Source organism: Triticum dicoccoides, chromosome 2B (assembly GCF_002162155.2).
Source record: "Triticum dicoccoides isolate Atlit2015 ecotype Zavitan chromosome 2B, WEW_v2.0, whole genome shotgun sequence".
Classification (NCBI taxonomy): Eukaryota; Viridiplantae; Streptophyta; class Magnoliopsida; order Poales; family Poaceae; genus Triticum; species Triticum dicoccoides.
This window is the reverse complement of record NC_041383.1, coordinates 248,892,579-248,918,213: the sequence shown is the minus strand read 5'-3', so window position 1 is coordinate 248,918,213 and position 25,635 is coordinate 248,892,579.

Genomic DNA, 25,635 nt, shown 5'->3' with positions numbered 1-25,635 from the left:
GGGTCGATCTTCTTGAAGATCGAACAACTCACGGAATGAGACATAGGACCATCTCTCGGGTTGAGACACGAGATACACATCAAGAGGGGTGGAAAGAAACGGATGACGAAGGTTCACTAGGTGGACAACAATTCCACCTTAAGAAGGTGGTAATCGGTTGTCAACGTAGCGAGGAGTTGAGTTGCCATGATACCACAGGGAGACACCTTCGGAACCGTGACTCGTAAATATCTCCCCTTAAGTGGCAAAAGAATTACCTTTGATTCAGAGATCATTGAAACTCTTTATACCAGCTTAAGGCAAATCATAATCGATCATTTAGAGGGGTTCGGTAGAATGGCATACTCAAACTTGGATGATGTGGATTACCTTGTTGAAGACAACGTAATGGATGAATTTTGCTTATCACCGGAAATGGAAGAGACCCATGGTAGAATGGCACAGTGGCGGTGCAAGCTGGGAACAAAATGCAAATGCTGGGAATGATTCTGGTAACTGGGGAAGAACCCAACAATAGAGAGTGAATTCACTGTTGGAGTGGTTATAGCATAACCGAGGAAATCTGGGGCAATCCCAGCTAGTGCCGATGATAAGACGTAGCGCTTGTGCGTGCTCTCAAGAACTTGAGCATTTCCACAATCATCAAGGTTTTATCAACAACCGCGTCAAGGGTGCTGACAACACAACATACTACCATGATGAATAGCGATGGACGATGCAGATGCGAAGGAGGATAACACTTTCTCATATTTCACCTTAGCGAGGCCAAGCAAATAAAATCTGGATGATCGACCGAGAGACATTTAGCACTCCGCTTCTAATGTTCTCCTTGATGTGCTAGTATAACCCATTCATAGATATGGTTTGATATCTAAAACATCAAGTAAAAGGTCGGACTTCGGGAACACAAAAATCCATAGGGGCAACTAGGGAGTAAATCCTACGAAATCCCTATGGGGGGGTGGCCAACTTCCTCAAACAAGATACTATAATAATAGGTCTACCGGATGGGTGTGTTGGCCATGACATCCACCTTACCGGTTATCGAGAGACCAATATTATAGTTCTTAGGGAAATGTTCCAACCATCATATCTGCCTGAGATTCAGCTCTGGTTGGTGTTAGGATATTCCAGGCTCATCGAGTCTTAGGAAGAAAAATGAAAGTTTGCAACACAAATCGACGAGATGACGTTACGGGATTCTCGGGAGATGAACTACGATAGCAAGCTCCAAAACATGAGCTGGTTCTGCTACAAACATGTGAACACGTTGTCCCAGACAAGCATGACCACGTGGTAGTCTTATAATAAAACACTATCGAGTTCAGGAGGGGGAACCATCAACGAGGGTATCGAAGTTCTTTCATAAGTCCGGATTAGCTCTTATGAAGGAACTCCTTCTCCTTGAACAAATCAATCAGTGGCTTGGTGTGCTAGGGATACATATAGATTGAAGGTTGCAAGTCTTCAAACCACAGCATTCTTCGCACGTGTGCATGACTGATTTGGAATGATTCCAAAGAAAGCAACATTGACTTTCTCGAATCCACGGCGGCAACTTGCATCAGATGCACATGAATTAAAGGAAGTCACTACCTTCATCCAAACATATGCTTCATGAGCTAGCATGAACAAATGCTTTCAAAAGTTTCCAACACTAGCTTAATGTTCAGCAAAATTATGGAGAAGACAAGGATGTTGTCAATGGGCACAACAACAATTCATCTGGGTTTCCTTTTAAAAGGAATTCCATAGTTAAGTGAACACGGTGATAGCATTGGTCAGACCCAAAAGATATAATGGTGTATGCTCGAGGGATCAACCACGAATAAGACAACATTACGAGCATCGTTGGTACTGATTTGATTTGACGATAGCCCACACTCAAATCAAAGGATTGATAAGACAATAGGTCCAGCAACTGATCACAAGGACCAATCGATGAAGATATCATCTTTCTTCAACACACACTACACAAGAATATCCCTTTGGAACGAACTAAGTCAGACAAGCTTTTATCTTCCAACTCTCCAAGTTGTTGTCTAGCTTAACCAACTAGCTCAGGGATATCTAACACCGATTCTTGGAGAGAAGGTGGTTCACAAGAAACCAACTTGATCACGAACTCAACATAGCGGTCAGGTGACAACCCGGTAACACCTCCAAGAAGATATTTGGAGAGTCACGAACCACCGGTATGTTACTAAGCTCGAGAACAATCTTGCTTTTGAGGGCAAGACGATATGATCAAATGAGTGAGGACTTGACAGGATCCTAACTCATCAATCGAAGGGTGCACCGAAATAAGGACTAGGTAGCACGATCAGTCTTAGAAGGATGATTCGAAAACCAACATACTAAGAATGAAATTATTATCCTTTAACTACCAAGCAACAGAGTTGCTAGCAGTATTGATTTCACACATCACAATTCATTTGTCGGTATTCCGGTTGCATCAACACGAGGGCCGAGGAATGAACAGTGATGGCAAGAAGTGTCACTGTACCAAGAGTTCATGGGATGGTGTGCAATTCCTATAACAATCTCGATATAAAATATGTAATACTCCAAGGTAGAGCAGAACCAAAAGCTGGATTGGCATTTGATCTGCGCAATACAACTACTTTGACCCAATCCTAGATATGGAAGAGGTACTGGAGTTTGTTTCTCCTAGTCATTCCGGAATAGACTGGCTTGACAGACCACAAGAGTCATAGGCATCGATGAACGAACGCACGCATACTCTTGACTATCAATTGATAGACGAGGGTCAGAATGCAACTAAAGAGAACAACTCAAAGGAACATATAACTTTCTGAGTTGTGGATGCATAGATTAGTATGTCGAACCAAGTTCAACATATTTCTTCCGGACAACCCATGCAGAAAGGTAGAACTGGCAGAGTCACGATTTATGAATGGAGAACTCCTCAAGAGTACTCTAATTGTGATTTTTTTTGATCCAATAAACATCTGCCATAAGTAGTTCATGGTAGTTGGAAGAAGAAGATACCACGGACTTCAAGGACTATCGCAAAGGTTACTAATATCCTAAAGGCACTAGCAATTACTATCAACATGAAGTAGGTAGAGTGAATCTCGGGTTCAGAACCCAGGAGTAGAATACCTACTACTAAGTAGCATCACGGGATGCTTCCGAGAATAAAGGCCAGAATCTTCACACTAGGACACAAATCATGGCTAGACCACTAGATGATCCCCTGAGACACCTAGGTCATAATAATAACTCCAACATAAAGGTTGAGGCAGTAGAGTACCTCAGCTCAACAATTTGCGTGATTAATCTGGCCCATGGGAACATTGAACCGGGAAGAAAGGATTTGCAAATGCATCAGACTACTTAGAAACCTGGGATGACTCGGACAGCATAACGGCTATAATTGCTCAAAAAGATTTGAGACAATCACAAAAATGGTGGCATAACCACTCAGAAGCACAATATCAAGGTTCCGAGATCAACAATTAACATACGGAATTAGTAGGAACTGAACTGAGACTTAATCCAACAATCTATAAGTCTACGGATTAGTAACACGTGATCCTAATAGAAAGAAGAGATAGCCTAGTTCTTAATCCCCGCAGGAAAGATAAGATGACTCAGATCAGAAGGGCATGAGGTATAAGGAGTAAAAAGAGCCTTACGTTCCATCCCACAATCAATTCCCTTATATAACTAAAGAATTTCTAGACTCGACTTCGACCAGTTTGGCTTGGTAATCCTACAGGCAGTCAAGCTCTGATACCAACGCTGTCAGGACCCCGACTCAATGCCACATCGATCTAGCATGTAACACCTCATATCACTTTGCGGCCTCACGCACGGTATTCCCACGGGTGTCGCCTTACCTTTGCCCGGGACCGTTTGCGCCTTTTGGCACACGTATATGACAGTGTCGCTAGCATCCATATGATAAGGAGCCCGGGCTGACATGGCTAGTCGTAAACCCAAAGTGGCACAGACTTACAGGGACAGGCATCCATGACCCAGCATCGAACGTGTCAGTCATCAGCGAGTGAATCCAGGCTGTAGCACTGGGCTAGCAGGACTCTGGTGAACCGGGCTGTAGCGGGCTAACAGGACTCTGGTATTCATCGCGTGACATTTCCCCGAAGGGACAGACACAGGAACGAAGAAGGACACATGCCGGCCAGCCTAAGTGTTCCGGAGCAGTAGCAAGCTACCATGGCTCAGTGAAACACTAGGAGACATTTCCCCGTAAGAGAGGCTACTAAAGATAAACAACTAGATGGTCAGATCCCACACATACCAAGCATTTCAAAACATACACACAATATGCTCGATATGTGCGAATACAACATGGCATCACAAAATGACTCTACGACTCAAGTAGTTTATTCAATAGGCTCCGAGGAGCGAGACATTACAAACATGGGTCTCATGACCCAACAATCAGAGCATACAAGTCAAAGCACAAGCGGAAGCTATCATGTCTGAGTACAGACATCTATAAATGAAAAGGCTGAGAAGCCTGACTATCTATCAGATCCTGCCGAGGGCACAAGATCGTAGCTGAGGTATCAAGCTAAACGTCGAAGACCACACGGAATTACTAGTGAGACTGAAGTCTCTCTGCAAAAACATAAAATAGGCAAACATGAGTACAAATGTACCCAGCAAGACTTACATCAGAACTATCTACATATGCATCATTTTCAACAAGGGGATGGTGGGGTTTAACTGCAGCAAGCCAGCTTTGACTCGGTGGCTATCCTGAACTACGACTGCGAGTAACTTTTTTGAGGTGGCGCACACGAGTCCACATATTCACCATATCAATACACCACTATGGATCCGCTCCCGTCTCCCTACGAGAACGCCATCCATAGTACTCACGCTTATCTTGCGTATTTTAGAGTATCCACTTTCACTTGTCTATGAACTGATATAAGCAACCCAGAAGTCCTTTTCCGCGGACACGGCTATTCGAATAGATTAGGTTAACCCTGCAGGGGTGTACTTCTTCACACACGCTCTCACCACTTACCGCCGTTTACACGACATGTACTCGGCAACCTTCAAGCGGAAGCCCAACGTGGGTGTCGGCCACGACCTACCTAATCACCTAAGTCTCTAGTCCAGGTTTATCGCCTATTCGGGTTCCATCCATGAGGAGATCCGGCCGGAGTTTCGCTCACAGCCCCAAACGATGTGAACAGGGTTCCCGAGACACCAAACGGGCGCCCGGTACACCGTGCCACGTGCCTACCGCATCACAGCCCACCCCTACGGTCAGCGCTGCCCACGGCCTCCAGCAGGCTACAAACACCAGAAACTACTTGCAACTCCTGGACAGAGGACAAGGGTGATTAAGAAGCCGAGAGGGTCCATTGGTTTTGGGCCCAATGCGTGGTAGTAGCTGAATCATGGATCACAAACACAGAACTCAGTTCCTGAGGACGGCTGCAATGAGACAACCCACCATGTACTCCTACATGGCCTCTCACCGCTACCTTTACCAAATCGTGTTCACACACTTAGCTCACACACAGTCGGACATGTTCACACACCTCTGATTCATCCCCGATGAATCAGACCTGACTCAACTCTAAGCAGTAGCAGGCATGACAAACAAACATGAATGAGTAGGCACAACAGGGCTCAAACAACTCCTACTCATGCTAGTGGGTTTCATCTATTTACTGTGGAATGACAGGTCATGCAAAGGATAAAGGGGTTCAGCTACCGCAGCAAGTAACAGATGAATCAATGTTGTCCTAATGCAGTAAAAGAGAGCAGGAGCGAGAGAGTGGGATTTTATCGGAATGAACAAGGGGGTTTTGCTTGCCTGGCACTTTTGAAGATAACATTGAGTCTTCATCAGTGTCAACGATCACATCATCGGTATCACGTCTATCGAGAGGGGACAAATACCGGCAACACAGAAGGGAACACAATCAATGCAATGCACAATATGATGCATGATCATGACATGGCAAAATGAATGTGTTTTGAGCCAATGCAACTAGCAACAGATTAAATAAAGTTGGTTTGAATACAAGATTCAAATTCAAACTCCATATGTGATTATTTAAATGCCCTTTATTTGATTTGTGCTAAACAGCAGCTATAAGTTGTTCTAACATGCATTAAAATGGTACAGATGGATTCCTTGAATTTTTCTGATAATTTTTCATATATAAATTATTTAATTTGGAGTTACGGTTAATTTTCTATGATTTTTAGAAGTTTTAGGCATTTTCTGGAATTTTCTGAATTAAATTAAATCCAGAAAACATTACTGCGTCAGCATGACGTTGGCATGACGTCAGCAAGTCAACAGGGGCCGGCTCGGGTCAAACCTGACGTGTGGGGTCCACACGTCAGTGACACAGGGGCTAATCCCGCGTTGACTCGGGCTTTGACCCGCTACGGGGCCCGCTGTCAGTGTCACAGGGTTAGTTAGCAGGGTCATTAGCCCCTAACGACGACGCCACGTCAGCATGCCGGAGACCAGCCGACGGCGACCACAGAACACGGCGGGGCACGCCGGACTTGCGCTAGAGGCGTCAGTTTGGCGCGCTGAGGGCACCAGGGGATGGCCCTTGCTCCCGCACATCCAGAGGACCGAGTGGGAGGTCGTGGGGTCGCCGGAACTCATGCCGGCGACGAGCTTTGGTGGCGATGGTGTTCGGTGGTGCTCGGGCGCGTCGCTACGGTGCATCAGTGAGCAAATGGAGAGGCTGGGCAGCACCTGCTAGACATGGGGAGCACTAAGAGCAGCTCAGTGAGGCCAGGGGAGCACAGAGGCTATGCGTGCAGCAGCAATGGCGGACGGTGGCTTCGGTGCTCGTGGGGAACGGCGCTACGGCACGGAGGGGAGCATGCTGAGTTAGGGGAGAGGGTCAGTGACTCACGGCGATGACGAGGGGACGCTCGGCGAGGTCGGGGACGGTCCAAGCCGGCGAATTCGACGAAGATGGCCGGCGGTCCCGAGGTTGAAGAAGGCATCGAGGGCGGTGTTGTGGCACGTCCGGGGCCTCGTGGCTCGTTGAGGAGGTAGAGGGAGGACCGGCGGAGCTTCCTGGGACGTCGGTGAGCCGTGGGGTGGCCGGTAGCCACGGTGGCTCTCGTCGGTGGCGGCGGCTCCGTTCGGTCGCGGGAGGGGAAACAGAGGAGCGAGGGGGAGGGAGGTCCAGAGAGCGAGGGAGAAGTGAGAGGGGGTCGGGGCTGCGTGGCGTCGCGGGAGGGACCAGGGAAGGAGGAGGCAGCCAGGCAGGGAGGAGGTGGCCTCCTCGGCCGCGCGCGTGCGAGCACGCAGCTGCTCCCACTGGCAAGAGGAAGACGACAGGGGGGGAGTAGCGGTGGCGGGCTGGGCCGGCTGGGCCGGTTCTGGTGGGCTGCAGGGGTGAGGCCAGGTAAGTCCTTCTCTCTCTCTCTTTTATTTTTTTCTTCTGTTTTGTTTTATTTAATTTCGTTTTGCCACTGTTTTGAATTTTAAACAAATTCAAACAATGCCAAAAACTCCTCTGAATAATTTTATTTGGCTAGATGGACTTTTCCAAAAGCTCATAAAATATTTCAGGGGTATTTGAAATTATATTCTAATTATATGAATATAATTCAAATTCAAATAGCTAATGATTTAAATTCAAAGTCCCAAAAATAAATCCTTAAAAATGTTCAATATTTTGGTTGGGACCAGAACCCTTACCAAAAATTATCAAACATTTAAGAAGAGCCTTTTGGAGCAATGAATGAGATTTCTAGGGTTTTTGCCCCTCTTTTATTTAGGGTTTTGAGGCTTCCAATATTCCTCAATTCAAGTTTCAAAAATATAAACATGATGCACACATGAAGCTAGCCTAGAGCAATGCCAGAAGCTAGGGATGTGACATCAAACTTCAACGACGACCCTGCTGGCTCACCTACTCCTCATGAGAACGAGTAGAAACTATGTCTTCAAACCTTTTTGGTCCTTACTGACAAACGGGGGAGAAACATATGTTGATAGTCTTCAAGCGCTTCAAGTGGGTCCATATGGGTGGTTGCTATACTTTTGCCAAGTGTTTACAACTCTTGCTTTTGATACATTTGGTTCTTTGAGTTGTAACACTTAAACTTGATGGTTGTCTGCTACTTTTTCTGTTATTCTGTGATGCGACGATAAATTCCGCATGTGCGATGATAAATCCCACATGAAGTCATTCTGCAGACGTCCATTTTTCATTATGCATGTCATTATTCTTGTTATATCTGTTCATGCATAATGTATTGTCTTCATAAGGTGAGGAGGATCTCCACAAGTACAACCTGCCATGTGCATTTGCATTCCAACGCAAAACATTTATATGCACATCTTCAGGGGGAGCCTTTTTGCCACCTATGAAGACAATATCTTAATCCTTTACAATTTCACATACTTTTATCCCCATTGAAAACTTCAACCAGTTTGTCATCAATCACCAAAAAGGGGGAGATTGTAAGTGCATCTAGTGCCACCCCTAGTTGGTTTTGGAGTACTGACGACAAACCTGGTTGAGGGACTAATGTGTTTGTGAGAATTGCAGGATAAGACAGGTAGTAGTTCCTCATTGATTCGGTTTACCTACCGGAGATGACCCCTAAAAATGTGTGAAGACATTGAAGACAATGGTGGTCTGTGAAGCTATTCACGTTGAAGACTATGACATGAGAAGACATAGCATGAAGACTATGGAGCGCGAAGACTTAGTTGTTTCGTTGTTTCCTTTTCTTCTTTCTTGAGTCATAGGAACCACTGCACTATTAAGTGGGGTCCAAGTGAACAAAGTCAGAGTGACTGAAGTGATGCTCAACCAAATCCTATGTCTTTGAATGAAGACAATGAGAGCAGATCTTATCCAAAGTCGGATGAGTCAGCTTTACTTGTAGCCCAAGTCAAGCTGCCGCATGTGTTTGAAATCTAACCGTTGGGACACTTGTCAGTTCCTTAGTGACCCAGGTCATTTCGGACAAATCAGGCCGGGTTGCCCAGTGGCTATAAATAGCCCACCCCCTACACCATAAATTGGTGGCTGCTCAGAGTTAGTGGACGACTTTTATCGTTTGAGAGCAACCCACCTCCGAAGCATTTGAGAGAGAATCATTGCGAGGACAAAGCCCAAACCACCCAGAGCCCAAAGAGTGTTTGGCATCACTTAAGTCTTTCTGTCCGCGTGATCTGAAGACTTGTTACACTTGAGGACTGTGAATCCTCTAGCCGGTTAGGGCGTCGTGTTCTGAGCATCCAAGAGTCATTGTGGATTGCCGGTGAACGAAGTCTATGAAGGTTTGGAAGTCTACCTTGAAGACTTACCAGAGTGATTGGGCGGGGACTAGGTTTCCTTAGCTCAAGGGGAATAAGGTGAAGACGCGGTCTTCTGAGTTGAATCTCAGCCTCCCTAACTAGACGTACAGTTGTCACAGCAACTGGAACTGGTCGAACAAATCTATGTCCTCCCCAAGCTACTGGTTCTATCTCTCACTTCTCTTTACTTCCAGTTTGTCTTTGTGAAGTCATTGCCTGCTTGCATTATCTGTTTGACTTCACTGTGTGACTACTTGTTCTGATTGGCTTTATACTACTTCCATCCCGATCCTTACTACCTAGCTACTGATAGCCTTCATGCTTTCACTTCATTGAATACTTGACTATGGCTTGCCTAGTGTAGTCTACCTTCCGCTGCATACAAATAGTACCATTTCTATTGTTTGTCTTCGAAACTCCCATGTTTTGAAGAATTTCATAAAAATCACATATTCACCCCCCCCCTCTAGTCGATAACCAGCTCTTTTAGTGTCAAGCAAGCAGGCGCGAAGCTAGCAAAGCAGCCCGGCAAGGCTTGCCGGGCACGCTGTGATGTGACACTAAGCGACACATTTAATGTGCTCTGTCTGCCTGCAGAATTAGGTATGATAGCACTGTTTGCTATCTAATCAGTATGCAAAGACTGATTTGCCATTGTGGTGACCCCTTGCTCTATAAAAGGAGGCCCATGCCAACCGTAGAAAGGGCTCGGAGATTCGGCCATTCGGACTCCGATACACTCATACATGCGCATCTACTCTTGCCCCTAGGCAACCCCTGTCGGGCAAGAGCACTGCGTTTTCCACCACAGTCCACCATCAATCCACCAAAGGAGGAGTAGGGTTTTATGCCTCGCGGCGGCCAGAACCTGGGTAAAATTGCCCGTGTGATCTCTGCCGTGCTGTGTTGCACTTCTCCTCTCTATAGTGTACATTTAGGCATCATACATGGCATTACCTAATACATGTGCATTTCATTATAGAATTTGAAATATGCAATGTTTATGTTAGGTCATACGTTGCACATGATGTTTAAATGCCTCTTAAATCTAGTCAGTCAAGTGATGGTCTTTAAGCCTCCTTCTATGCTTGTTTTCTTGATATGTAATTCAGTGTTGTGCAAGATTTGCTCACACATCTATTCAATTGCTTGTTTGTATCAGCCAGCCATACTAGAACTATTTGCTTTGATTACTTTTTGTTCTTGACCTAACAGAGCTTATCAATGATTTAAACACTAAGGGCTGTTGTAGTGGGGGCTTGTATAACTCATAGGTCACATAAAGGTTTGGCTGTACACTAAACTAGGCTGTCCAAGAGTACCTGGAGGTCCATTTCAAAGGTATGCCTAGTTTTTACATAGCGCACACATAGTAAATGCTCATTTCATTGTGTGCAATAGATGTGGCATGTTTCATTATGTGGTGCTGTTTTGTTATAAACTCATTCTTTGGTGTTGTTCACAGACTGGAAAGTATGCATATTTATCTTCCAAGGAGATGAGTAACTAGTTTGTTTCACCTTGCAGAGGGGGTGCAATGAAGATAAGATTGTGGATTTCCAAGTATAAGATGTTAGGAAGGAGCCTTGCTAGAGAAGGAGGAGCAGCGTTGAGCCTGTTTAACCAGTTATGGTAAGTCTCTGTATTACAATTACCAGGACATCCTATTTGTCTGACATTGTGGTTGCGTAGGGTTCTTCACTTGTAACCCAGTCATTGGGCCATTGATTAAAACTCCCTCCGCTCAATACTATATGATGTTCTAACTTTTTTGTAAATCAGATGTATGTAAACACGTTTTAATGTGCCTATTCACTCATTATGGATGTAGTCTACTTTTAAATATCTAAAACATCTTATAGTAGTGAACAGTGTGAAACTGCTTCCTGCTATGGTAGAGTTGTCGATGTCATAAATGTCATAACCAAACGCATGTTCACATCATTAGCCACCCTTTCATTACTAGGATCTTGATTACATACTAGTCGAGATACTTCATAGGGGGAAGACAATATTACATTACTTGTTCCTTTATATAGTAAATGTAGCTAGGCCATGGATGTTATTGAGTCATGCATGTATGCATGCCGCCAGCTCAATAGTTCAATTGTTTGTTTGTTTTAGGCATAGTTAAATTGCTCTTTTCAATTGCTTTATTTGTCCTCAGTTAATGAGATGCCCAAACAATGATGCCTGCTGTAGGGTACTTGTATAACTACTAGTTGACATAATTAAAGGCCTTACCGTTTCCAGGCGAAGTGTGCCTGAAGCTTTGAAGTCTATTAACTAACTATTATTGCATGAGGCTCACAATCTAGTTTATACGAGGCTAATGATTGCATAGTTTTGCTTGCTATAATAGGTTTGTATGAATCCCTGTGTTGTTCATTATGCTCCCTAAGACTCTTCTAGAACAAGGCACACAATGTTACAGCTAGTTAATTGAGCTACAGAATAACCAACTGCTTGCTTAGTTATATGCAATATTATATATATATATATATATATATATATATATATATATATATATATATATATATATGTAGTCTGTGTTTTGGATTTGGCCCCAACATCATGCTCCTCTGGTGAGCTAAGCGAGATTTCTGTATGCGGGCTGCATAGACTACCATTTTTATAATTTTTAAAATATCACCTACTTATCCTTCATGACGTGTAACATTATTGTTAGTCCTGTTGATGAGCGTCCATGATGTATGAGCTTTATATGCCCAGTGCACGTAATTTGCTGTTTGTGTACGCTTTATTATCACTGGTGCTGAACTATAATGCCCAGTAGATAATATGTTGTAATTTCTTTATTATATGGTGTAAGATTATTCTTTGTTTCTATGCCTTAGTCTCTTTATTGTATAGTGTAGTTTTTTTAGAGACTACACTATAGCATATACAAAGAATTATCCTACACTATACAATAATCCTACACCATATAATATTGTATAGTGTATAGTGTAGGATAATTCGTTGTATATGCTATATCGTTGAAACAGGGGCAGCACACCCAAACATTACCTGGATGCCATCCGAATAAACAAACATATGTAGTCAATGCGGGCCTTAATTGTGCTGGTCAACTAATATTTAGTGGGTCCCAATCGATGTGGACCATCATAACAACGGCTCTTAGCAGGCCATTAACAGACCGAAAGCTCGATAGGTCCGTATAAATGGAAAAGGCCCGTGGGCCTCTAGCAGGCCTAAATAAATGTCAATTTTGTCTCGGCCCTTTTACGTGATGGGCCAGTAAGAGGCTAAAAGTGTTTTGGGCCAAAAGAGGCCCAATTTACAAACTAGGCTTTTAACAAGCCGAAAGTCGCATCGGGCTGAAATTGTGCCCTAGGGAACGTGGGCCGCTAATGGACCCAAAATCAGGTGGCACCGCCAAAGGCCCAACTGTTGTGCGGGCTGTTAACAGGCCGAAAGACAAAACAGGGTAGAAGTTGGCCCATGTACAAATGGGCTGAGAAAATTCCGAAAGTTACAATGGGCTAGAAGTTGGCCCAACTATAGAATGGGCTGAGAAAAGGTCTAAAGACGTACCAGTGGCATTTTGGTCCATATCTATAATGGGCTTCTAACAAGCCGAAAGGAGGTCAGGCCGTAATTGAGCCCAAAGGCGTAGCGGGTTGTTAATGGGCTGGAACTAATGATGGGCTGGAAATTGTCAAATCTAGAATGGGCCTCTGATGGGCCAATTCTATGTAACTCATATGGGTCGGGGTTGTCAATGGGCCTGACGCAAGTAGGCCGCTAATGGGTGGCCGCTTATTTTGACAGGCCCTACCTTTTAACCTAAACGGGCCACTGTTGGGTCATGCCACATGTCGACGTATCATAGGCGCCTACTGCCCATTGGACGACTGACATCTATCGCGGCGCAGAGCTGACGCGTGGTTCTGTCGGCCAATGAGAATTTTACACGTGGAAAATCGCCATTGGTCCATGCTGGTAGCGGGTTATCGGATCCAAAACCATACCCGATAGCTTAACGGTGACCCGTTACAGTGGAGGCCACGTGTCGGTTTCCCTTGATGAAAACACTTCCAGGACGCGTCATTTATCTTCACGGAAGTGGACACTTCCATGATGATATTTTTAGTATTGTCATGGAACACTTCTACAACAACACAGTATGACTATCTTGATTCTATCATAAAATTGTCATGGATGTACATGCATGACAGAAAACGTGACCTACTATGATAAACACGTATCATCACGGAAGTGTATTTTTTTGTAGTGCTTGTTACAAATTATCTTGCTATCAAACTACCCATTACCGACAATTTCAGTGCTTGCAGAAATTACCTTGCTGAAAACCGCTTGTCATTTCCTTATGCTCCTCGTTGGGTTCGATACTCTTACTTATCGAAAGGACTATGATTGATCATCTATACTTGTGGGTCATCAATGCCCCGGAAGGCATCTCATCTTTATTCAACAATTATCGGTATGTCTCATTTTTTTGTTCACATGATATGCGTAAATTCTTGGAGCGTCGTGTAACTTTTATTTTTCTTTTAATAATGCACCATGCTGGTATGAGATAATACTTGGTTGATTTATAGAATGCTCTATGCACTTCACTTATATCTTTTGAGTATGGCTTATAGAATGCTTCGTGTGTGTCACTTATATCATTTGAAGTTTGGATGCTTGTTTCTCTACACATAGAAAACCACCATTTGTAGGATGCTCTTTTGCTTCACTAATATTTGTTAGAGCGTGGACAAATCTATTGTAGAAAGAATTAAACTATCATGCTTCACTTATATCTATTTAGGGAGTCAACAGGAATTGGTCATTCACACGGTTAGTCATAAAATCCTACGTAAAACTTGTAGATCACTGAATATGGTATGTTTGATTCCTTGCAATAGTATTGCGATATAGAGATGGTAATATGTGGGAGGTACTAGTGAATGATTGTGGTTTAGTAAGAATATTGGTGTTAAGGTTTGTGATTCCCGAAGCATGCATGTATAGTCTCTAGTTATGCTAAGAAGTTGGAGCATGATTTATTATTGATTGTCTTTCTTATGAGTGGCGGTTGGGGACGAGCGATGGTATTTCCCTACCAATCTATCCCCCTAGGGGAATGCGTGGTAGTACTTTGCTTCGAAGCCTAATAAACATTCGCAATAAGTATGTGAGTTCTTTATGACTAATGTAAGTCCATAGATTATATGCACTCTCACCTTTCCGCAATTTGCTAGCCTCTTCGGTGTCGTGCATTGCCCTTTCTCACCTCAAGAGTCGGTCCAAACTTCACTGGTGCATCCAAACCTGTGATATGATATGCTCTATCACACATAAGCCTCATTATATCTTCCTCAAGACAGCCACCATACGTACCTATTATGGCATTTCCATAGCCATTCTGAGATAATACCGCCATGCAACTTCCGCGGTTACTATCCACACAATGTGTGTGTTCATCATCATATTGCTTTGCATGATCATGTAGAGCTGACACGATATTTGTGGCAAAGCCACCATTCATCGTTGTTATACATGTTATGCTAGATCATGCACATCCTGGTACACTGCTAGAAGTATTGACATAGAGTCATATCATTTTAGTTTATCGAGTTGTAAGTAAAAAAGAAGTGTGATGATCATCATTATTAGAGCATCGTCCCAATGAGGTAAAGAATGATGGAGACTGATGAGTCCTCGAAAAAGTGGGGATAAGGTTCATGATATTGTTCTGATAGAGAGAATAAATAAATAAATAAATAAAATGAGAGAAAAGGAGAGAAGGGGCAATGCTACTATCCTTTTACCACAATTGTGCTTGAAAGTAGAACCATGTTGTTCATATAGAGAGTCTCCATGATTTGTCACTTTCATATACTAGTGGGAGTTTTTACATTGTAGGACTTGGCTCGTATATTCCGATGATGGGCTTCCTCAAATGCCTGAGGTCTTCATGAGCAAGCAAGTTAGATGCACACCCACTTAGTTTCAGTAGTGAGCTTTCATACACTTATAGCTCTAGTGCACTGTTGCGTGGCAATCCCTACTCCTCACATTGATATCGATTGTAAGGCCTCTCCATTGCCTAACGATAAGCCGTGTTGATGCAAGACTTCCTCCACCTTTTGTATTCCCTTAGAAACCTCTACCAGCATATTCTATTCCACCCATAGTGCTAAGTCCATGACTCACGCTTATATACATGGTTTTAAATAGCGGATAGCAGGCTGGTAGCGGATTGGGGTCCTCGTAGTAGAATGTGGATAGCGGGCGATATTGCGGGCACTATGTCCACATAGCGGATTTGTAAAAACCACTATATTATTGTGTATATTTCATGATCCTTAACAAAAAGTAATTGCATTTAATTTGAGCAATAGCGGACGCTATTGCACTAGCGCTATTGCGGATGCAATAGCGGATGCTATATCCACTATTTGAAACTATGCTTATATACCGAGTGAAGTTGAAAATACTTAAGCGAGAAAAAGTATGATACAATTGCTTGGTTTGGTATAGGGGTGCTCATGATTTATACTCATGTTAGGAAGATGGAGTTGTGCCATGCTTACATAATTCAACTAGATGATACCACGCGCCTTGCAGCGGGAATTCATAAGCACATGATATATGAAAACTAAAACATTAAACCATAGATGTAATCATATGCTGGAACCAACACCGTACAATGGAGTATAATTGTGATGATAATAGACAAAACCATGGTTTCTAGTTATATAATCGTTGCATATATGAACAGATAAGAAAACTCTATGTGAGATTATGTAATACATATGTTTACAAAACCCTAAGAAAAAGATCTAGAATCTTAGGTGTAGTCCTTGTGCAACGTCAAGTGTTTGTATATGAATCTTTTCCTTGATAGACAGAAAAAAATTAAGAAGGTAATGCACCATTACTAATAATACATACAAAATTTTGATTATCAGACTACTGTTGTTGATTGTAGTGAAGTTCCACAAAACTATATAGCTATTCTGTGTGTGATACATCATAGAGCTTTACTATTCCAGGGAAGTGTAAAAAAGAAACTTTCTGTATTAGAGGCACTAAATTATTCTCACTAGACAACTGACTAAGGAAACTTAAATATGCAAGCAGAAACTTCTTCCTGGATTGTATACATCAATATTAATGAACATTGGCGCAACTACGTGTGTTCAATGTTCCTTAATCCAAAGATTGCATTGAAGATGCACAAATCCCTCTTGTTCCATTTGTGTCGGTGTTCTGGGAACGGGGGTCCCCAGACTTGCCTGCCTGCGGCCTGCGGCGTGGCTCAAGTGGGGGCCCAATGTAGCCCAGCTTCATCAGCTCAAGATCAAGACCCTCGCGAGGGGCCAAGCCTCACGGGGCGGACGACAGGGAGCTTCCTCAGGAGCAGCCTCCTCAGGCAGGCTCGCGAGGAGACGGAGAGATCAAGGCAGGGCACCTCCCGAGGGGCCCGTGACGCAAGCCATGACGGTCGGGGCCAGGCGGGCGCCGTCCTGCGCAGTGTCCTTGTTTCCCTTTCGGTGCAAAGGGGGCAAGCACAGGCCAAGGCATCAGGCAAAGGTCACCGTTTCGGTGCAACAAGACCAAGACCAGCAGAACGGAAGGATGGAGATCATCGTGGAGCCCAGAGCGGCGTCACTGTCAGGGCCTTTGGCAGCCGAAGACCAACTTTAGTCAGGATAAGTGTACCAGATGTCCCCCTTCAAAATTGCCAATTGTTGGCGCCCTTCCCGCTCATTATTTGCGGAAGAGGCCCAGGGCCTCACTCTATAAATGGGACTAGCCACCCACAGGGTAGGGGGTCGGGAGATCGAGAAACAGATCGGTCAGAGAGAGAGAGAGAAGCGACTGAACTCACCCAAGCAGTTCATCGCACCAGCTCAAGAATAGCCCCTCGCGAGGCTGTTCTCCCTTTGTACTGTTTACCATGAGCCCCTGAGGCAATCCACCACACCACACACTGGAGTAGGGTATTACACCACAATGGTGTCCTGAACCAGTATAAATCTCGTGTCCCTTGTGTGTTCATCTTTCTTGCTTAGATCTTTGCGAGACTTCGAGACGTGAGCTGGTAGGGGAGAGATCTTCGTGCACACCCCAGTGTCCAAACCTCAAGGGTCTGCCGGAACCCGAAATCTGACATTTGGCGCGCCAGGTAGGGGTGCACAGGAATCCTTCTTCCGCCGCCTCGCGTTTTGTCGCCTCGCCGCCCTGATGTCAAGCAACCCGATTGCCAATGCCGACCGCTGGGCGGCATGGCCCGTCCACACCGTGCTGCCGGCCCAGGGCGACCGCAACCTTGTGCCCCAGGCAGCTCATGCTCCACAGGGCGCTGCGGGGCGCGGGCGACGCGGCCAAACGCCGCCTACCCTCACACCACGGCAGGTGCGGTCAGCAGCAAGAGCTTCGAACCACGCCGCGGCCACAGCACCGCACACCCGACGGGAGCAGGCGAACTCCAGGGCCGCGTTCACGGTGGCTCGAGATCTGCTACGGCGACGACTGCTGGAGGGCGGCCCTGACGTGTTGCTGGAGCGAGTGGCCGAACTCCTGGACGCCGCCCCCTCGGGAGCGCCTCCTTTCTGCATCCAGCTATCACCCCAGGTCCAGGGCGGGCCGTATGGCGGCCCCATACATGCCCACGCGACTCCGAGTGGACTTCAGGCCCAGCTCAACGCCAACCCGGCCGTCAGCACCGGCGCCAAGTCGCGTCGACCACATCTCTGGCCGGTGAAGGAGCACACGCCGCGACCTTCAGCCTCGGCGGGCCACCACGCCATCACCCTCAAGACAACGCTCCATGCCGAGCTGCGTGGCATGTGGGGCACTACGGCGAGAACTGTGGAGTTGCGGTGCCAGAAGCTTATGTGCCCCACATGGTGATCGAGAATGCGCATTGGAAGAAGACCATGGCTCATTCCTTGGGCCGGGCTGGGGCGAGGAGCCATCAGAAGCTGAGCTCTTTCAAGAGCCCCAAGAGGGCCTCGACGGCCGCGCCGGTGGCAGCAACTATCTGGTACCACTACTTCCTCAGGAGCAAACTTATGCTAACCATGGGTTGCAGGAGGTACAGGATGCCGCAGCAGATGGCTGCCCCAATGCTGCAGCCTCCTACCCCTTGGGAGGAGGGCACCGGGGGGCTGCAGGAGAGGGGCCGAGATCCGGGTTCGTCACCGCGGCGCTCGGCACCAGGCGCACTTTGGAGGTAGGCCCTCTGCCGGGGAGGTGCCACAAGGCCTGCCCCCGGCAAAGGACCCGTGGTTGTCGGGGGAACCGCCGGCGACCGCTCTACCCCATTGGTGTCGTCCTTGGTTTTCGGTCACTGTCAATGGCGGTAGAGTGCAGCGCAAGGTGGGGCCCTCGTCTGGCGATATGAAGCAAGGCCGATACCTGTGAAGAAGGCCCAGTGCCTGTGAAGCTCGCCGCCCCGTGACACTCACGTAATAATGAGTGGGGTTGTACACGCCCCGGAGTCTCCGAAGAGCCGCCCTCGGGCCTCGGGGGCTCCCGCCCACGCCCAGTGGCAGACTTAGCTCCGCGCTGGTGAGAAGACGTCGAAGACTAGACTAGGTGCTGGACGCGGCTTTTTGACTTTTGCCTTTTCCTCTATTGACAAGTTTCTTTGATTTGAATTTAAGTTGGATTGCTTGAGACTTGCGTGTGTCTGGGGAAGGGGTGCTTAGTCTCATTCGAGCAATCTCTCATGTTCCAGTTTCGGCTTTACGTCCAAGTTAGCATCGGCTGCCTCCCGTCGCGAGCCCCTCGTGAGCCGGGCCAGGCCAGGCACGTCTACAATCCGGACCGCTGTCGCCGCACCCTCTCCGGAGGTTCTCACCACAGGATCAATGGGACCATCCAGAAGACACTCGAGGCATCGCGGCCCCCACCGGCCCGCTCGGGACTCGTCGGGGTCAAGAGGTAAACAGGTCAGCTGACCCATCGCCGGGCCAATAGCTAAGCTCACGCGCAGCGTTACACTTACAAGGATATTGATTACAAACCTTTACATGAGGGGTTTCCCCTCCCAAAATGCTCTTACAGTCTTCAGGGCCAAGCCCAAACTTTCTTCACGCAAGGTGAACAGCGGTGACGTACGAACAGTCGGACATATCACTCGCCGCGTCATCTGGGGCGCCTCCAGAGGCGTCGCTGGCGTCATCACCATCACCACCAACACCTCCACCAGCGCCAGGCGCGTCCACCACGCCACCTTCATCGGCAGCCACGATCACGCCATCATCATCAGACGCGAAGGCCCTAATGAGGGCGTCCACGTTGTCCTCCACCCATTGCGCTAGGTCGCCCCGGATGGCTATGGGCACAGGTGCAATGGCGGCATCAAAATGGAAGTGGGGATCCATGTTCTACAGATGGCTGAAGACATGGGAGAAGGCATGCCCAAGCAAGGCTCGGCTCCTCTCCTCGACGAGCCAACGGGACCTCTGGGAGCGGTTCTCCAGAAGCGTCACCACGTCAATGAAATATTGGAGGTTGCCGGCATAGTTGGTCTCGTGCGGCACCTCTGCAGCGGCCTCGCAAATGTTGCCCAGGGCCGTGTTAGCCCGTTCCCTAAGCGTTCGGAGCATGGGGGCGTGCTCATGCTCCAGGACCCGCCTCTGACGGATCTCGTCCTCATTCTGCTGCGCGATAGCCTCGGCGCCGTCAACCCTCTGTCGGAGAAGAAGCAGCTCGGCGCGGGAAGAGGCCAGCTCCGCCTACGCTGCGCCAAGGGCAGCCGTGGAGAGGTCCGCACCCCGCGTCACCTCGGCCAGTTTGGCCCTGAGGGCCGCGGTCCTACCTTCAGCTTTGGCCCTGATCAGCTCCAACCTCGCTTTGTATTGGCGCTCGAGACCTGAACGAGCTTCCGCCACGCGGCGGTCGACTTCTTCCTGGGCTCGGGCTTCGCGCGCAGCGACGTCATCCTCCGCCCGAGCCACCAGGCGCTCCCTCGTCTCCAGCCGCTCAAGGTCAAGGTTGCGCTCAGCGGCCTCCAGCGTTAGCGTTTCCTCATGCTTCTGGAGCTCTGCCTGGTTGATGGAGGCCTCCTTCAGCGACACAAGGGCCGCCTGGCGCAGTTCCACCTGCTCCTCCTGAGATTTGCTCCAGGATTGGAGCTCCCACACGCGCTCCTCCGCATCCTTGCGTCGTCGGTCTGCTTCCCGGGCCTCCTCGATGGCTCGGGAGCAGGCCTCTCGCGAGGCCACCAGTGACGCTTCAGCCTTCACGTTGTCAAGGTCACGCTGGTGACGCGCAAAGGCAACGGCTACCTTCATCTTGCGCCTTTTTTCAGCAAGGCGCAAGCCTTCGACCTCGAGGCGCGCATCCTTGCCAGCAAGCTCTGTTCCGATCCGGCTTACTGCGTCCATCGCCCCCTGAAGGAATTCTTGGCGAAGGGCGCGGTACTCGCGAGCACACTTGAGTACATCTTCCGCGTCATCCTCCGCCGCTGGCGAACCCGGGGGGAACTGGGGCGGCATGCCCCCTCCCGACGCAGGGCTGGGGGCTGGTGCCCCAACAATCGCCAGACGGGCCCCGCCAGGAGCCCGGCCTAGCACCGGTCTGTCCCCAGAAGAGAAGCTTAAGATCGACTTCAACCAATCGCCGTTCACGATCAAGGAAGGAGCACGGGGCAAGCTGGTTGTGCCCCAGGGGAACCCGTGAAGGGAGGACAGCAGGCGCGCAGGATCAAGATGCCCAGCAGGACGGGCCACTTCTCCGACTGGCCGAGCGGCAGGAGCGCTGAAGGAAATATGCCCTAGAGGCAATAATAAAGTTATTACTTATTTCCTTATTTCATGATAAATGTTTATTATTCATGCTAGAATTGTATTAACCGGAAACTTGATACATGTGTGAATACATAGACAAACAAAGTGTCACTAGTATGCCTCTACTTGACTAGCTCATTGAATCAAAGATGGTTAAGTTTCCTAGCCATAGACATGAGTTGTCATTTGATTAACGGGATCACATCATTAGGAGAATGATGTGATTGACTCGACCCATTCCGTTAGCTTAGCACTTGATCATTTAGTATGTTGCTATTGCTTTCTTCATGCACTACAAAAAAAATACACTTCCGTGATGATACGTGTTTGTCATAGTAGGTCGCATTTTTTGTCATGCATGTACATCCATGACAAATTTATGACAAAATCGAGATAGTCATACTTGTTCTGTCGTAGAAGTGTTCGATGACATTACCAAAATTATCATCACGGAAGTGTCCACTTCCATGACGATAAATCGCACGTCACAGAAGTGCTTTCGTCAAGGGTGACCGACATGTCGCATCCACCGTAACGGAACGCCGTTAAGCTATCGGGTCGGGTTTTGGATCCGATAACCCGTTAACAGCCCCGACCAATGGGGATTTTCCACGTGTAAAATCATCATTGCCTGGAGGAAACACGTGTCGGCTCATTGTTGGGACAGATGTCATCCACTCATTGGACAGAAGGCGCCTATGATACGTCGACACGTGGCATAGCCCAACAAAGGCCCATTCCTGTGAAAAGGCCAGCCCGTTTGAATTGGTCAAAAGGTGACGGGCTGGCCCATGGAAAGCCTGTTAACGGCCTGTTCGCATATAGCCAATTTACAGCCCGCTAACCCAAGGCCCGTTACGCCCTATCCGAATTAGGCCCAGTAGCGTCATCTGGGCCATCCAATATGATTCCAGCCCGTTTTAACTTCTGGCCCATGTATGGCCCATGACGTCTTTCGGCCCATATGAGGCCCTATGTAACTCTTGGCCTATTAACGGCCCGTGGTGAAACTGGCCCACAATGAACAGTGTATTACTTTAGACCCATTAACGGCCCGTGGTGAAACTGGCCCGTAATGAACAGTGTATCGCTTTATACCCATTAAGGGGCCGTTATTCAGTTGGGCCGTTTACAGCCCATGTTATCTTTCGGCCTTCTCAGAGCCCATTTATTCTTGGGCTTATTTGCAGCATTCGGTTACTTACGGTCCGTTACTGTCATTTTTTGCTTGTGGGCCAAATTCAGCCCGTCGTTATAGTCGGCCCATTTGTGGTCCGTTAGTCTGTTGGGCCATTTTCATAGCATCACCAAATACGGCCTATTAACAGCCCGTTATGGTGAGCCAATAAAACGTACGATTTCCATTATAGGCCCATCTACGACCCATTAAAGGCTAGTACAAGACCCATAAATGAGTCGGCGGCCCAGGGATCCTACGTGACGTAGAAGGCCCATGGATCCTGCGAGACGTAGAAGGCCCATGGACACTGCAAGACATAGAAGGCCCATGGACACTGCGAGACGTAGAAGGCCCATGGATCCTACGAGACATAGAAGGCCCATGGTCGGGCGAGTTCGCCCCCGTTTGAACGATATAGCATATTCAAAGAATTATCCTACTCAATACTATCACCTCTAAAAAGCATACACTATACAACAAAGAGATCAAGGCATAGAAAGGTAGAATAATCCTACACTATACAATAAAGAAATTACAGTCGATTATACCCACTGGGCATTATGGTACGGCACAGGTGATAATAAAGCATACACAAATAGCAAATTACACACTGGGCAAATATGGCTCATACATCATGGACGCGCATCAACTTAACTCCATTTGAACTATAATCTCTTCAGAAAATAGGATTGGCCGGATTCAGATAGCATAAATTTCAGTCTGCAAAATCTCCAATTCCTTCATGGTTACCTCGGTGTCTTGTTTCATTTTTTTGACTCATGCATCTAATACCTGCATGTCCAGTCTCAACTTGTTGATTATACGTTGACAATCATGTACATGTTGTCTTGCCACCTCTAGTTGATGCTCGAGAACATCAGCACATTCCAATTCCAATCCATAATCATTCGGTAATGGCCATGCCGCACTGCTCGTAGATTTTTGTGTTGATGTCACTTCATCCTGAAATGTTTCTGTAAGTACACATGACTAGGGCAAAAATATAGTTACAACAGTGAAGCGAACAAGACACTATTTTGTACTACATGGCAAAACAGGACTAACAATAATGTTACACGTCACTTTCACACAAAAAATGTTACACGTCATGAAGCATAAGTAGGTGATATTTTAAAAATTATAAAAAAAGATAGTCTGTGCAGCCTGCATACAGAAATCCCTCTTAGCTCACCAAAGGAGCATGATGTTAGGGCCCAATCGAAAACACAGACAAGTTACAAATTTAGACAGCATGTTGCGTATAAGTAAGGAAGCAGTTGGCCATTCTATACCTCAATTAAAGTCTTAGGGAGCATAATGAACAGCAGAGGGTTTCATACAAACATACTACAGTAGGCAAAACTATGCAATCATTAGCATAGTATAAACTAGATTGTGAGCCTCATGCAATAATAGTTGGTTAATAGACTTCAAAGCTTCAGGCACACTTCGGCAGAGTAATTAAATGGTAAGGCCTTTAATTATGTCAACTAATAGTGATACAAGTACCAAACATCAGGCACAATTATTTGGGCATCTCATTAAGTGAGGACAAATAAAGAAATTGAAAAGAGAAAATTAACTATGCCTGAAACAAACAAGGAATTGAACTATTGAGTTGCATACAGTGACTTACCTTAGCAAGTTGAAGAGGCTCAGCGCAGCTCCTACTTCTCTTGCAAGGCTCCTTCCTAACATCTTGTACTTGGAAATCCTCAATCTTATCTTCATTGCACCCCCTCTGCAAGGTGACACAAACTAGTTACTCATCTCCTTGGAAGATAAATATGCATACTTTCCAGTCTGTGAACACAAAAGGATGAGATTATAAAAAAAACACCACATAATGAAACATGCCGCATCTCTTGCACTTGCACACAATGAAATGAGCATTTACTATGTCTGCACTATGTAAAAACTAGGCATACCTTCGAACTGGATCTCCAGGTACTCTTGGAGAGCCTACTGTGGTGTACAGCCAAACCTTTATTCACCTATGAGTTAGACAAGGCCCCACTACAACAGCCCTTAGTGTTTAAATTGTTGACAAGCTCTGTTAGAGTGTTAGGTCAAGAACATGAAGTAATCAAAGCAAACAGTCCTAGTATGGCTGGCTGATGCAAACAAGCAATTGAACAGATGTGTGAGCAAATCTTACATATCAAGAAAAGAAGCAAAGAAGGAGGCTTAAAGACCATCACTTGACGGACCAGATTTAAGGGGCATTTAAACATCATGTGCAACGTATGAACTAACATAAACATTGCATATTCCAGATTCTACAATGGAATGCACATGTATTAGGTTATGCCATGTATGATGATGCCTAAATGTACAGATAGCAGGCAGGAGTGATTCATCATTGCACGCACAATTGAATTGCAGGTTAAGGGCCAGTTCGATTCCGCCTTTTCAGGGTATATTGTCAAAATAAGCCATAAAAGATGTAAAAAAGTCATTTTTGATTTATGGGCTTGGGCTTAACTAATTTCGCTTTGGAGGGGGGTGTTTTGGGTAGAACCTCACTAAAAATTGAAGGGAAGGGGAATAGTGAAATGACTATGTTGTCTGCCTATATTACACTCAAAATGCAACTGCTGACGCCTGTGTCACACCTGACCCTCAAGTAAAAACAAACACGCAAGCATTCATTGCCCTGCCCACTTGCATCTCCTCTCCCCTTTCCCTCTACCTCGATCCCCTGCCTGCAGCACTAGGGTTCCCCCAGCGAGCCATCACCACTGGTCCCATCTGGCCTGGTCCTCGACGATGCTATGTCCATCTAGGCTACATGGCCGGCGGGTAGGGGCAAATCTCCCTAGCTGCTCCTCCCTCTGGCGCCGCCCCTCATTCTCATGGTCTTCAGCAGCTGCTCCACTATGGTTCGTCCAACGCACTACTCCAGCGGGCGCTGCACAACTACGGCTGATGCCACACTGCGGCAGAAGGCACCTTGTTCCTCCTCCCCTCCTCCCAGGCCATGGCCTTGAGGTGCTGTTGAAGGATGAGCTCATCCAACAAGGTGAGGATCTCCTCTGATTTTTTGCCAAATTTTCATTCTGATCCACTATATGATGAATTGCAATGAGCTGCTTCTGCTGCTGCTATATGATGCATTGCTATGAGCTGCTCCTACTGCTGCTATATGATGAATTGCTATGAGCTGCTGCTGTTGTATGATGAGTTGCTATGAGCTGCTGTTGCTGCTATATGATGAATTGCTATGAGCTGCTGCTGCTATATGATGAGTTGCTACAAGCTGCTCCTGCTGCTGCTATATGATGAATTGCTATGAGCTGCTCCTGCTGCTGCTATATGATGAATTGCTATGAGCTGCTGCTGGTATATGATGAATTGCAGACTGCTAC